The sequence below is a fragment of the Pristiophorus japonicus genome, chromosome 25 (genome assembly GCF_044704955.1).
Source record: "Pristiophorus japonicus isolate sPriJap1 chromosome 25, sPriJap1.hap1, whole genome shotgun sequence".
Classification (NCBI taxonomy): Eukaryota; Metazoa; Chordata; class Chondrichthyes; family Pristiophoridae; genus Pristiophorus; species Pristiophorus japonicus.
The window spans coordinates 4198582-4213819 of record NC_092001.1 but is presented as its reverse complement, the minus strand read 5'-3'; the positions used below and the strand labels follow the sequence as shown (position 1 = coordinate 4213819).

General features: G+C 44.6%; 1 non-coding gene across 1 annotated transcript; it reads left to right on the top strand.

Moving 5' to 3' along the window:
* The first annotated feature begins 1976 nt into the window (after nucleotides 1-1976).
* trnav-uac (transfer RNA valine (anticodon UAC)) lies at nucleotides 1977-2049 on the top strand. The gene has a single exon. It is a non-coding gene; the product is annotated as a tRNA-Val (tRNA).
* The last annotated feature ends 13189 nt before the right edge of the window (nucleotides 2050-15238 follow it).

Below are 15238 nucleotides of genomic sequence, written 5' to 3'. Positions count from 1 at the left end.
GGTGCACTATTTGTGCCCAGCTCAGCAATGCCCCCAGGGAGGCTCCACTGAGCCCCTGGCCCTGGCCTACCAAACCGTAGTCGCGGGGGCACATAGATTATGCGGGCCCATTCATGGGCAAAATGTTCCTCGTAGTAGTAGATGCATTTTCAAAGTGGATCGAATGCACCATTTTAATCTCGAGCACAACCTCCACCACTTTGGAGAACCACACGTGAAATGTCCCCGGTTTGAACCCGTGCAGAACATTATTTTGGAGACTACTTTTGCTGTAAAATAAATTGAACAAAATTCGCCCCAGGTTCCTTGTCGCATGAGCACCGAAATACAGAGTGTGTAATGTCAGATAGGGGAGAAAACTTCATCAATGATTCAAGCTTCTTAAATGATTAACAAAAGAACGTAAGAAATAGGAACAGGAGTCGGCCATTCGGCCCCTCGATCCAGCTCTGCCATTCAATAAGGTCATGGCTGATCTGACCATGGACATTGAGTTAAGGGACTCGGGGGCATGTTCTCTCTCCCCTGAGAAGGTTCACGTTCTAGAATCCAGCCTCTAAAAGGCATCACTCTGTGCACAGTACTTGCCAGGTTTGAGTCCTGAGGATGAGTCATCTGCCTAGAGCCACAGGTCGAGGTCATGAATGCTTGGCTCATGGAGATGGCCTTCTGCAGTGTGACTGTGGTATCTGCTGACAGTAGCTTATGAAGAAGGCCCTCGTTGCCGATTCCGATGACAAAGATATCCCGCAGTGCTTCAGTGAGGTGGGCACCAAAATCCCACGGTGCCAAATGCCTCCTGAGGTCTGCAGCATATTTCGTGATCTCCTGGCCTTCGGGCCGTCGGTGTGTATAAAAACGCTGTCTGGCTGTGAGGATGCTCTCTTTGGGCTTGAGTTGTTCTTGGATCAGTATTACAAGCTCCTCGTACTCCTTGGTCGTTGTCTTCATTGGTGCCAGCAAGTCCCTGACGAGGCCACAGAACGTGGGCCCACAACTGGTTCGCAGGATAGCTCTGTACTTATCAGCCAGTGTGGCCGGGTCGTCACCAGCCAGGTCGTTTGCTGTGAACAAATGGACAAGCCTCTCCACAAAGGCTTCCCAATCATCACCATCAGCAAAATGCTGCAACGTACCAAGGTTAGCCATTTTCGTGAGAAGATCTGGACTCTCGTCGCCAATTGTTATACCTTCAAATGCTCTGATGATGAATCTACGAGACAATGTGTTCTTTATTGATAACCACAGAGTGAGGCTCACACCTGGTGGCCTGCCTTTTACAACAGGCCAGGCACACCTGCACAGGTAAGCTAAAAGTCTCCCACTGCAGTGCCCTCTGATGCACACCTTGTGATAGTACAAGCAGTAACCATGTAGAACACATGACAGGTGTCACTGTGGAACAATTTCTCTCACTCAAGTTTAGACACACTACCGTGGGCACCACGAGGTCTAAGTAGCTACCCATTGACATTCAGGTTCATATATAAATATATATAAATATATTGACATGTATCTTATCTGTCCTCTGGTGGTCAAGGGCTTAAGACCTCGCGCACTAACCTGGTTTCCATCCTCGATCAATTCATCGCATAAAAATAATTGAGGTCTGTGAGACGATTAATAATTGCTGTAATCACCAAGAATACCAATACTTTCTGTGATAGACTGAGCTTACATACTATCTGGCTTCTCCTGCCCTTTGCCGGGCACGAGTTCGGGGTTTAATTTTGTAAACTGGTTGAGTTAGCTGATCGCGGGGAGACGGTAGGAGCCTGTGTGGCCCCACTGTGAGTCTGTGGAAGTGAACACAGTGGTTGGGTGATCCATGACATTTCTGTAAAAGGCAGCGGAGGAGAAGGATTGAGAACTTTCAGTGTGGGAGAGAAGTTGTTGAAGGTGAGCCAACACATTCCCGATCAGCACAGAGGGAGCTCACTGGTCAGCTCCCCTCTGTTGGAGCGGCTTTACCAGAGGTTTCTGTAGTGCAGTGGTTATCACGTTTGTTTTACACGCAAAAGGTCCCTGGTTCGATCCTGGGTGGAAACATTATGTTTGAACTTGCTGTGGATGAACAATCGGAGGCGAGTTTCGTCTCCCTGCAAATGCTGCCTGACCTGCTGAGATTTCCAGCATTTGCTGTTTTTATTTGCTATTTATTCTCCTGGCAAAAGGGCTCTCTTATTCCTTAATTGCTTTTTATTTCACTTCAATAAATAGATAACTTTGAGTGAGAGAAAACGGATCCACCGAGAACCTTTGGTGTGTGAGGCCAACGTGATATCCGCTACACTGCAGCCCATCAAAGGGCGAGAAACCACTCAATATAAAGGATGAGCTCACAAATATCAGGGGCAGTGCAGTCTGGTCAATGTCAAACCCTCCTTTCTTATTCAGCAGTGGCATGAACGGGAGTCAGACGTCACAAAGTTTAATTAAAGACACAAATACAAGGAACACTTCCAAATCTTTTCAGTGTAAAATTCTTTCACTTAATTTGAAATCCTACTGCGTTGAATCTGAAAATACGCACAGTGGGATTTTATCTTCACTACTGATTGTATTTTGTGAGCACGGTAGGAATAACCGGTGCTGTTAAATTTGATAAAAGTTGCCCCAGATTCGTGGTGTCATCGGCAATGAAGAGTTTGAACCAGAAAGCTTAAATGGGATATGGTTTTCGAGTTAAGATGCAAAGCACAGCACAAATGATTGAAGTATGGAGTGTCCCTGAGTTAGCATTTGTTTGAATGTGTAAAAGAAGGTGAGGTGTTAATTAATGACGCTTTCCTGTGAAAGCAAGAGAAAAGTTTTCGAACAAACAATCTGGTGACAGTTAGGCGAGCGCTGCTTGTGATACCTGGTGGGAATGGGCGAGGATTTTAAAGCCCCTTGTATTGCAGAACCGTCATATAGACGAACATCCCTTAACTACTGTGTAGACCTTGTGGTGCAACGATAGTGTGCCTGACTTTGGGTTAACGGGTTGCGTGTTCAAATCATGTCGGGGTCACTGTTCATTTAGCAATTTCTGTTTCACACTCACCAGACACTTGCTGCAATGTCTGTCTCACTGGTAAGTAGTGGTAAGGGTGGTGACAGCATCAAACAAGAAAGAAGGGATGTGTGCAGTGGTCGTACAGCAGTTATCATGGGTGACTTTAATCTGCACAGTGATTGGGCTAACCACATGGCAGTAATGTGGTGGAGGAGGATTTCATGGAGTGTGTTATGGATGGTTTTCTCAACCAAGAAGGGAGCTGGCCATCCTTGACTGGGTGATGTGCAATGAGAAGGGACTAATTAGCAATCTTGTTGTGCGAGACCCCTTGGGGAAGAGTAACATAATATGGTAGAATTCTTCATTAAGATGGAGAGTTTCACAGTTGAATCAGAAACTTGGGTCCTGAACTCAAGGAAAGATAACTTTGACGGTATGAGGTGTGAATTGGCTAGAACAGACTGGCCACGGATACTTAAAGGGTTGACGGTGGATAGGCAATGGCAAACATTTAAAGATCACATGGGTGACTTCAGCAATTGCACATCCCTGTCTGGAGTAAAAATAGAACGGAGAACGTTGCTGAACCGTGGCTAACAAGGGAAATTTAGGATAGTGTTAAAACCAAGGAAGAGGAAAATAAATTGGCCAGAAAAAGGAACAAACCTGAGGACTGGGAGAAATTTAGAATTCAATGGAGGAGGACTAAGGGTTTCATTAGGAGGGGGAAAATGGATTATGAGAAGAAGCTTGCTTGGAACATACAAACTGACTGCAAAAACTTCTGTAAATATGAAGAGTAAAAGATTAGTGAAGACAACTGTAGGTCCCTTGCAGTCGGATTCAGGTGAATTTATAATGGGGAACAAAGAAATCGAAGACCAATTGAACAAATACTTCAGTTCTGTCTTCACGCAGGAAGACACGAATCACCTTCCAAAAGTAAGAGGGGACCGAGGGTCTAGTGAGAAGGAGGAACTGAAGGATATCCTTAAGAGGTGGGACATTGATGGGATTGAAGGATGATACATCCCTGGGGCCTGATAGTCTACATCCAAGAGTACTTAAGGAAGTCGGCCTAGAAATGGTGGATGCATTGGTGATCATTTTCCAACAGTCGATTGACTCGGGATCAGTTCCTATGGACTGCAGGTTAGCTAATGTAAAACCACTTTTTAAGAAGGGAGGGAGAGAGAAAGCGAGTAATTATAGACCGGTTAGCCTGACATCAGTCATGGGGAAATGTTGGAATCAATTATTAAGGATGAAACAGCAGCGCATTTGGAAAGCAGTGACAGGATCGGTCCAAGTCAGCATGGATTTATGAAAGTGATGGATTTATGCTTGACAAATCTTCTGGAATTTTTGAGGATGTAACTAGCAGAGTGGACAAGGGAGAACCAGTGAATGTGGTGTATTTGGACTTTCAAAAGGCTTTTGACAAGGGTCCACACAAGAGATTGGTGTGCAAAATCAAAGCACATGGTATTGGGGGTAATAGACTGATGTGGATCGAGAAGTGGTTGGCAGACAGGAAGCAGAGAGTCGGGAATAAAGGGTCCTTTTTAAAATGGCAGGCAGTGACTAGTGGAGTGCTGCAGGGCTCAGTGCTGGGACCCCAGCTCTTTACAATGTACATCAATGATTTGGATGAAGGAATTGAGTGTACTATCTGCATGTTTACAGATGACACTAAACTGGGTGACGGTGTGAGCTGTGAGGGGGACGCTAAGAGACTGCAGGGTCACTTAGACTTGTTAGGTGAGTGGGCAAATTCATGGCAGATGCAGTATAATGTGGATAAATGTGAGGTTATCCACTTTGAGGGCAAAAACGTGAAGACAGAATATTTTATGCATGGTGGCAGATTAGGAAAAGGGAGGCGCAACGAGACCTGGGTGTCATGGTTCATCAGTCACTGAAAGTTGGCATACAGGTACAGCAGGAAGGAAAAAGGTAAATGGTATTTTGGCCTTCATAGCTAGGGGATTTGAGTATAGGAGCAGGGAGGTCTTACTAGCGTTGTACAGGGCATTGGTGAGGCCTCACCTGGAATATTGTTTTCAATTTTGGTCTGCTAATCTGAGGAAGGACGTTCTTGCTATTGAGGGTGTGCTGCAAAGGTTCACCAGACTGATTCCCGGGATGACTGGACTGACATATGAGGAGAGACTGGATCAACTGGGCCTTTATACATTGGAGTTTGGAAGGATGAGAGGGGATCTCATCGAAACATACAAGATTCTGATGGCACAGGACTGGTTAGATGCGGGTAGATTGTTCCCGATGTTGGGGAAGTTGGAGCAGGCTCGAAGGGCTAGATGGCCCACTCCTGTTCCTAATTCTTATGTTCTTATAGCAATTCTGGAAGAATAACATTGAAACGAAATGTGAGCTGACACCCAGAAAGAAGTGTTAAGGCAGAAGGTTAAATGCTGCATCCCTTTCTGCAAAAAATTCCTTTCCTAAACATTTCTCTGACCGAAACGGCACAAAACAAAAATGTTCCTTTCAAATGCATTAAACTCCCGAATTTCCGTGCCCCGCGAATCTCCTGAATCAGATGCCTCTACTTTTGCCCACTCAATCCATGTCCCTTTGCAATGTTGTGCTCCCACCCACACTATTAAATGTGCCACTAACTTATCGAATCATGGTATGGTTACAGCACGGAAGGCCATTCGGCTCGTCGATACCGTACCGACTCTCAGCGAGTCCCACTCCCCCGCCCTTTCCCCGGAGCCCTGCAATTGGTTTTCCTTCAGACACTTATCCAACTCCCATCTAAGAGATAAGATTCAGTCTGTCTCCCCTTTCAAGCCGTGCATCCCAGATCCTAACCACTCGCTCCTGTTCCTATGTGTAAAGTCTGGGACACACGAGATCAATTCCTGCTACACTCACAGCCTTCCTAAATAGAGCACCATTATTCTATTCTCGTAAAACCAGCTCCTGAAGTATCGGCCAGCTGTGTAGGTTAAAGCTCTGGTCATGTTCCTAGCCCCATGTCAATCGCAGTGTTTCTGCAGTGTAGTGGTTATCACGTTCGCCTAACACGCGAAAAGCCCCTGGTTTGAAACCGGGTGGAAACATTTTGAACATTGTTCAATTAAATATTAGAAAAAATGGAATAAATGACATTAATGGTTCAATATTAACAAAGTTGGCGTTTGTTTCTGCTGATGTTAATAACCCTTCAACGAGGCTGGAGTTTAATATTTTGATATTTCAAATAACAGTGTTGATATTTGATGTCTCCAAGATAAGAGAGGCTAATTGATGTCCTGTTTCTGACTGCTCCATTTGTGATCGGAGCGGAGGAGCGGTGAGAGATCGGGGCCCAGGAGCGTCGTGATCGGTGCTCAGGAGAGGCGAGGGATCAGGGACAGCACGGGCCAGCCCACACTGCGATCTATGGATAGTCGGCGCATGTGTACACACTAGGTCCAATGCAGCAGAGCTTGGTATATGGTCGTCTTGGGTAATCCTTGCCACTGAACCAAGACCTCGCCCATGAACCAAGACCTCGCCCCCATGTGGTGGCTGGTGTGCAACGGTCACCGCACGTTAAAACAATCCACCCACAAGCATCTTCCACTCTTCAGGATGTAGTTCGGGACCTAGATTGTCAGATCCCTCATCGAAACACCTGTAAACTCATCCCTTTTTCGTGTGGAAACAAGTCATCCTCGATACGAGGGACTGCCAATACTATACTATGAACAAAAATATAATATCTCATAGCCCTGTTACACTGGCTGGTTTCTCTGTACAGTTCTGTACACACTCAAACTCGACACAGTGTCTCTCACTCCCTCCCGTTTCCAGCCCTGACGGTGCAGAAAGCCCCTCTCAAAGCTCCACGTTCCGGCTGCTTTCAGTTGCGTTGTGAGAGATTATAAAAGGATCCTACATCTCCGCCTCGCTTGACAACAGCAGATTGAAGCCGAAAACAACCCATCGACTAATCGCTCGTCCCCAGCTCCAGAGGGAGTGAGGCCGGGACTGTCATGTATTCAACCAGCATTGTAACCCATGTATAATCTGACCTAAGTTGTACACTGCGAGAACATTGCCAACTAGGTGGTGAACTTGTGGGAGACAATCCTAACCTGGATCTTCAGGTGTAAAAGGGGAAGCTCCACCCACTTCCATCACTTGAGTGCTAAGGAATAAAGGACAGGTCACAGACTGACCTTCTCTGAAGCATGGGCCTCGTGTGCATTTACACTGTATAGTAAGGACGTATCAATGGCGGCGAGAAACTGGGATTTAAACCACGCGAGCATGGCCACTAGCAGAACTGACGAGAGGTACTGTGTTAAGCAATGGTTGGGACAGAGATTCAACATTGTTAAAGCATCACACACTTCTCCAGGCAGCCAAGGGCAGTCAGGCATGCCCCAATATGTAGCCGAACCCAGAGTGGGAGTTCGACAGAGACAATGGCAAGCTGAACGGCGATTCACGTCATTGCAAGGGACAATGCGGCCAGTAATGGGGCCATCAACACCTATTAATGGTGCACTCAAGGAAAATCACGGGGCAGTCAGTGACGATCGACTGGCAAGAGACAATTTGTTTCCAACAGCAGCTCACGTTGGAAGCGTGCATGCACACACTCAGCCGGAGTTTGCAGAGATGAGCAAAATACCTGCAGAAATTGCAGAACTGGACACTGGGGGAAATCGCTGGAAGCTAAAGTTCAGCGAGTTCATGTGGAGCATGTATGCAGTTCATACACAAGAACGCCACCGATAATGATAAAAGTGCTCCTCAATGGCATCCCAGTATCAGTGGCGCTAGACACGTGGGCCAGCCAGTCCCTGATGGGTATCAAATAGCTCAAAAGATTGTGGGCGTCCAAGGACAGGAGGCCAAAATTATTGCCGATTGACGCACAGCTGTGAACATACACAAAGGACATCATTCCGGTGCTAGGCAGCGCCATGGTAGTCGTGAGCCACAAAGTTGTCTTGCTATCATGAACTGGAAATGGGACGATGTCATTGCAATTTCCTCTATGGAGCGAGTATCATGCTCACAGATCCTGGACAAATTTGACTCATTATTTCAACCCGGCATTGGCACTTTCATGGGGGCCAAGGTAGTGATTCACATAAACACGGACGCCAGGCCAGTACACCACAAGACCAGGGCGGAGCCGTACGTGATGCGGGAAAAGATAGAAGGCGAATTGGACTGCCTGCTAAGGGAAGGCATCATATCGCCAGTCGAATTCAGTGACTGAGCGAGCCCGATTGTGCCGGTGCTCAAGGCGGATGGGTCGGTCAGGATATGTGGTGATTACAAGGCCACCATCAATTGGGTGTCACTCCAAGACCAGTACCCGCTACTGATAGCGGAGGACCTCTTTGCGACGCTATCCGGTGGCAAAATTTTTTCAAAATTAGACCTGTCCTCAGCTTACATGACCCAGGAGCTGGCGAGTGAGTCGAAGAAGCTGACCAGCGTCACGACACACAAGTGGTTGTTTGAGAACAACAGATGTCCGTTCGGGATTCGCTCGGTTGCCACGATCTTCCAATGAAATATGGGAAGCCTCCTCAAGTCGATTCCAGCGATGGTGGTTTTTCAGGACGACATCCTCATCACGGGTTACGATACTGAAGAAAACCTCCACAATCTGTAGGAGGTGCTACGCAGACTGTACCGGATAGGGCTGCGACTGGAAAATGCGAAATGCGTCTTCCTAGCTCCAGAGGTAGAATTCCTGGGGAGGAGGGTAGCAGCAGGCGGGATCAGCCCTACTGCCTCCAAAACGGAAGCGATCCAGAGAGCACCCAGATCCCGTAACACGACGGAGCTGCGTTCGTTCCTGGGGCTCCTGAACTGTTTTGTTAACTTTCTTCCAAATTGAGCACGCTGCGAGAGCCGCTACACATGCTCCTACGCAAAGGTCACGCATGTGTCTGGGGGGACAGCCAGGAAAGGGCTTTTAATAGAGCACGCAATTTGTTATGTTCCAACACTCTGTTAACGCTATATGACCCATGTAAGAAACTTGTGTTAACGTGCGATGCGTCGTCCTATGGTGTCGGGTGTGTGCTGCAGCATGTCAATGCCAAGGGTTTGTTACAGCCGGTAGCTTTGGTCTCCAGATGTCTGTCCCAGGCAGAAAGGGGCTATGGGATGGTAGAAAAGGAGGCGCTCGCATGTGTATATGCGGTAAAGAAAATGCACCAGTACACATAAAACGTTCATAGAGGAATTTTCCTGTGCCTTTATCTGTTTTGTTAAATTTTGCAGTAGTTCACATGGTTTTGGGTTGTGTCGAGAATTTATAAATTTCGATTCACAAGGCATCACAATTGTACCGGACTGGTTGGATGGAGCAGAATGTCGCTCCCTGTCCACCATTTTTGATATTCTCCAAACATACCTTTTGTGCAAAACCTTGACTTTACGTTATCCCCTCCATTTATGCAATAGTTTACCTTATAAAATATTCCTTGCACGTTATCAAACGTGACGTGACTGTCTTAAATCCTTGCAGACAGCCCTTAAATTAAGCATGCATTTATAAATGCTAACTAAATGTTTTTCGGGGTCTTCATTAGAAGTGTTTGCCCACCGATTGAAGTTGCACGAATAGGTTGCACCCAGTTTAGAGATTAATGGAAAGTTCAGATCCAACCCCAGCGACCCTACTTGAGAAATGTGCTAAACCTGAAGCATTAGAAAAACTCGGCAATAATCAGAAATTATTTAGAGTCTCAAAATGACCCAAACTGACACAATTCGACTTAAATGAACAACAAATCGTAATCATCGCTTCACTTCGCTGTTTTTTTGCGGAACACCACCCCCACTAATAGACTGAACAGAAATTAAAATCAAAGTTCATGCCTCCAACAGATGTGCAGCTGAAGAAACTAGCGGCTATGGTTGGGTTGCTATGAAAATGTGCAGAGGCTGCTGCAAAGCACGTGCCTGACCCAGATATTATCATGCAGGCGTGCGTGTTCGACCGTCTTAGACTGACATTATAGATCTCCGCCTAAACTGAGATGGCTTATAGACTGATCAGATGTAGTGAGTCGAGCTGTCAACAGGAAGCAAGAAAATGTACATTTAATCACTCTCGCAGTCTGAAAAATATTTGGTAAAATATATCCCTTTGTAACCATTAACTACTCTGGGTTAATTAGAGTTGTTAACCCAATTAAACGGTATGCGAGAATTGTCCATCTATTTTACCCAACCGGAATATTTCTGTCATATTCAGTTACAAAAGCAAAATATCAAAGTAACAAACCCGTATTCCGTCAGTGGCAGAAAGCAAACCCCTTGAACTGCACCCTTATCTATCAACAGCGTACTGGGCGCATCGAGGGTCCATTCTCCGCACTTTTTAGCTGTTGAAAAGGCGGAAGTCGGTTACTTAGCATTCTGATTAATTAAGAGTCAGCATTTGGTCAGTAATTGATTAGTTTTGATGATGAGAATGTTGAGGGCTTGCTAGCCACACTAGCACAAAATCGAGGCTGGCTTTGCCAGTGCCAGCACTGAGGGAACGCTATCTTTTGGATGAGACGTTGAAGCAAGGCTCCGACTTTATTGAAGCAGAACAGAGACGCTCTCGCTCCTTTGTTGGGGCAATATTTGCCCAACCACCAGCATTATTAAGTAACATGTTGTGTGGTCATTATCACATTGCTGTTCATGAGATCTTGCTGTGCGAATATTAGATGCCGCCCATCGTACATTACAACACTGAACTTACTTCAAAAAGCGCGTTAATGCGGAGTTCCTGAAAGGCGCTATAGAAATTAAAACTGTTTATTTCAGTCTAGGTTTAAGTTGTTCGAGAATCATCGAATAGTACAGCATAGAAGGATGTCATTCGTTCCATCCAGTCTATGCTGGCTCTTTCGAAGTACAATGGACTTAGTCCCACTCCTTTGCTCTATTAATGTAAATCGTTCTCCTTCAAGTAGTTATCAAATTCGTCTTTGAAGGCTACTATTGAATCTTCTTTTCATCCAAGTACCATGCCGTGTATTCCAAATTCTCGCCACTTGTCGCATTAAATTTTCCTTTATGGTGCCTCTGGCCTTTTTCAAAAAATACCGTAAATCTGTGCCCATAAGTGTTGGAAGCATTTTCGATTTGTTTGCTCCATATAAACCATTCAAGATTGTACTTATCTCTAGCAAATATCCACTTATCTGTCTCAGTTCTGAGGAGTACAACCACAGCTTCTCCAGTCTGTCCAAGTAATTGTAATCCCTCATCCCTGGAACAATTCTCGTAAATCTCTGCTGTAGTTTCTCCAAAGCTTTCACGTCCTTCCTAAAGTGTTCCACCCAGGATTGGACACAACCCCGCCAGCTTCGGAAAAACTAATATTTTAAATAGATATTGCATAACTTCCTGGCTTTATACTCAATGAGTCTATTGATAAAACCCAGGGTCCCATATGCTTTATAAGTTTTTAACCTAATCGAGAACACCCAAAATACTTCTGCTAAAATTCACTCAGTACACTGTTCCTGCACATACTTTAAAATCTTTAAGAAGCCTTTGTTGTCCCACATAATTCTTCTTGCCGAAATGGACCATATCACACGATTCTGAGTTTTAATCATTTGCCGTATGGCCACCCATTCCACCAGCCTGTCTATGTCCTCTTCAAGTTTATTTGTATCTTACTGACGTCCAAGTTAAGTGTCAGTAGCAAATTTTCAAATTGTATCCTGGAAATCAAAGTCCAATTTGCAAGATTGCAGCATTTTTGCTTTGAGAAAAGATTGGCTGGACTGTGGTTATTTACTTCGGAAACGATGAGGCTGAGAGGAGGCATGATTGAGGCCAAAAACATTATGAGTTGCATGATCGAGCGGAAAGGAAGTTCCTATTTCCACAGCCGACTGGAACATAACAAGGGGGCAGAGATTTCAAGTATTTAGTAGAGGGATTAAAGAGGAACTGAAGAGGGCATTTTTCACCCAGACTACGTTGTGGGACTGGAATTCACCGCCTGAAAGGTAGGTAGAGGCAGCAACATTCATCACATTTTCAAAGTACTTTGATATGCACTTGAAATATATCCCAAAAGGCTACGGTTCAAGAGCTGCACTAACAGGTTGTACCCAGTTTAGACATTAATGGAAAGTTCAGATCAAACTCCAGCGACCCAAATTTTGAAATGTGCTAAACCTGAAGCATTAGGAAAAGTCGGCAATAATGAGAAATTACTTTAGCGTCTCAAAATAACCAAAACTCACACAATTTGACTTAAATGAACAACAAATTGTAATCATCCCTCCACGTCGAAGTTTTTTTGCAGAACACCTCCCCCACTAATAGGCTCGACAGAACTTAAACTCAAAATTCATGACTCCAACAGATGTGCAGCTGAAGAAACCAGCGGCTGCAGTTGGGTTGCTATGCCAATGTGCAGAAACTGCTGCAAAGCACGCGCCTGACCAAGATAATATCATGCAGGCCTGCGTGTTCGACCATCTTCGAATCACATTATAGGTCACCGCCTAAACTGAGATGGCTTCGTGACTGATCGGATGTAGTGAGTCGAGCTGTGAACAGGAAGCAAGAAAATGTACATTTAATCACTCTCGCAGTCTGAAAAATATTTGGTAAAATATATCCCTTTGTAATAATTAACCACTAGGGGTTAATTACAGTTGTTAACCCAACTAAACGGTAACCGAGAATTGTCCAACAATTTTACCCAACCGGAATATTTCTGTCATATTCAGTTACAACATAAAATATCAAAGTAACAAACCCGTATTCCGTCAGTGACAGAAAGCAAACCCCTTGAACTGCACCCGTATCTATCAACAGCGTACTGGGCGCATCGAGGTTTCATTCTCCGCACTTTTTAGCTGTTGAAAAGGCGGAGGTCGGTTACTTAGCATTCTGGTTAATTAAGAGTCAGCATTTGGTCAGTAATTGATTAGTTTTGATGATGCGAATGTTGAGGGCTTGCTAGCCACACTAGCACAAAATCGAGGCTGGCTTTACCAGTGCCAGCACTGAGGGAACGCTATCTTTTGGATGAGACGTTGAAGCAAGGCTCCGACTTTATTGGAGCAGAATAGAGACGCTTTCGCTTCTGTGTTGGGGCAATATTTGCCCAACAACCAGCATTATTAAGTAACATATTGTGTGGTCATTATCACTTTGCTGTTCATGCGATCTTGCTGTGCATATATTAGCTGCCGCCCATCCTACATTATAACACTGAACTTACTTCAAAAAGCGTGTTAATGCGGAGATCCTGAAAGGCGCTATAGCATATAAAGCTGTTTATTTCAGTCTAGGTTTAAGTTTATCGAGAATCATCGAATAGTACAGCATAGAATGATGTCATTCGTTCCATCCAGTCTATGCTGGGTCCTTCGAAGTGCAATGCACTTAGTCCCACTCCTTTGCTCTATTAATGTAAATCCTTCTGCTTCAAGTAGTTATCAAATTGGCCTTTGAAGGCTACTATTGAATCTTCTTTTCATCCAAGTATCATGCAGTGTATTCCAAATTCTCGCCACTTGTCGCATTAAATTTTCCTTGATGGTGCCTCTGGCCTTTTTCAAAAAATACCTTAAATCTGTGCCCATAAGTGTTGGAAGCATTTTCGATTTGTTTACTGCATATAAACCATTCAAGATTGTACTTATCTCTAGCAAATATCCACTTATCTGTCTCTGTTCTGAGGAGTACAACCACAGCTTCTCCAGTCTCTCCAAGTAATTGTAATCCCTCATCCCTGGAACAATTCTCGTAAATCTCTGCTGTAGTTTCTCCAAAGCTTTCACGTCCTTCCTAAAGTGTTCCACCCAGGATTGGACACAACCCCGCCAGCTTCGGAAAAACGAATATTTTAAATAGATATTGCATAACTTCCTGGCTTTTTACTCAATGAGCCTATTGATAAAACCCAGGGTCCCATATGCTTTATAAGTTTTTAACCTAATCGAGAACACCCAAAATACTTCTGCTAAAATTCACTCAGTACACGGTTCCTGCACATACTTTAAAATCTTTAAGAAGCCTTTTTTGTCCCACATCATTCTTCCTGCCGAAACGGACCATATCACACTATTCTGAGTTTTAATCATTTGCCATATGGCCACCCATTCCACCAGCCTGTCTATGTCCTCTTCAAGTTTATTTGTATCTGACTGACGTCCAAGTTAAGTGTCAGTAGCAAATTTTCAAATTGTATCCTGGAAATCAAAGTCCAATTTGCCAGATTGCAGCATTTTTGCTTTGAGAAAAGATTTGCTGGACTGTGGTAATTTACTTCGGAAAAGATGAGGCTGAGAGGAGGCATGATTGAGGCCAAAAACATTATGAGTTGCATGATCGAGCGGAAAGGAAGTTCCTATTTCCACAGCAGACTGGAACATAACAAGGGGGCAGAGATTTCAAGTAATTAGTAGAGGGATTAAAGCGGAACTGAAGAGGACATTTTTCACCCAGACTGCGTTGTGGGACTGGAATTCACCGCCTGAAGGGTAGGTAGAGGCAGCAACATTCATTACATTTTCAAAGTACTTGGATATGCACTTGAAATATATCCCACAAGGCTACGGGTCAAGAGCTGCACTAACAGGTTGCACCCAGTTTGGACATTCATGGAAAGTTCAGATCAAACTCCAGCGACCGAAATTTTGAAATGTGCTAAACCTGAAGCATTAGGAAAACTCGGCAATAATGAGAAATTACATTAGCGTCTCAAAATAACCAAAACTCACACAATTTGACTTAAATGAACAACAAATTGTAATCATCCCTCCACGTCGAAGTTTCTTTGCAGAACACCTCCCCCACTAATAGGCGTGACAGAACTTAAACTCAAAGTTCATGACTCCAACAAATGTGCAGCTGAAGAAACCAGCGGCTGCGGTTGGGTTGCTATGACAATGTGCAGAAACTGCTGCAAAGCACGCGCCTGACCCAGATAATATCATGCAGGCGTGCGTGTTCGACCATCTTCAAATCACATTATAGGTCACCGCCTAAACTGAGATGGTTTCGTGACTGATCGGATGTAGTGAGTCGAACTGTGAACAGAAATCAAGAAAATGTACATTTAATCGCTCTCGCAGTCTGAAAAATATTTGGTAAAAATATCCCCTTATACCATCATCACTCGGGGTTAATTAGAATTATTTCCCCAACCAAACGGTATCCGAGAATTGTCCATCAATTTTATCCATACCAGAAGATTTCTGTCATATTCAGTTA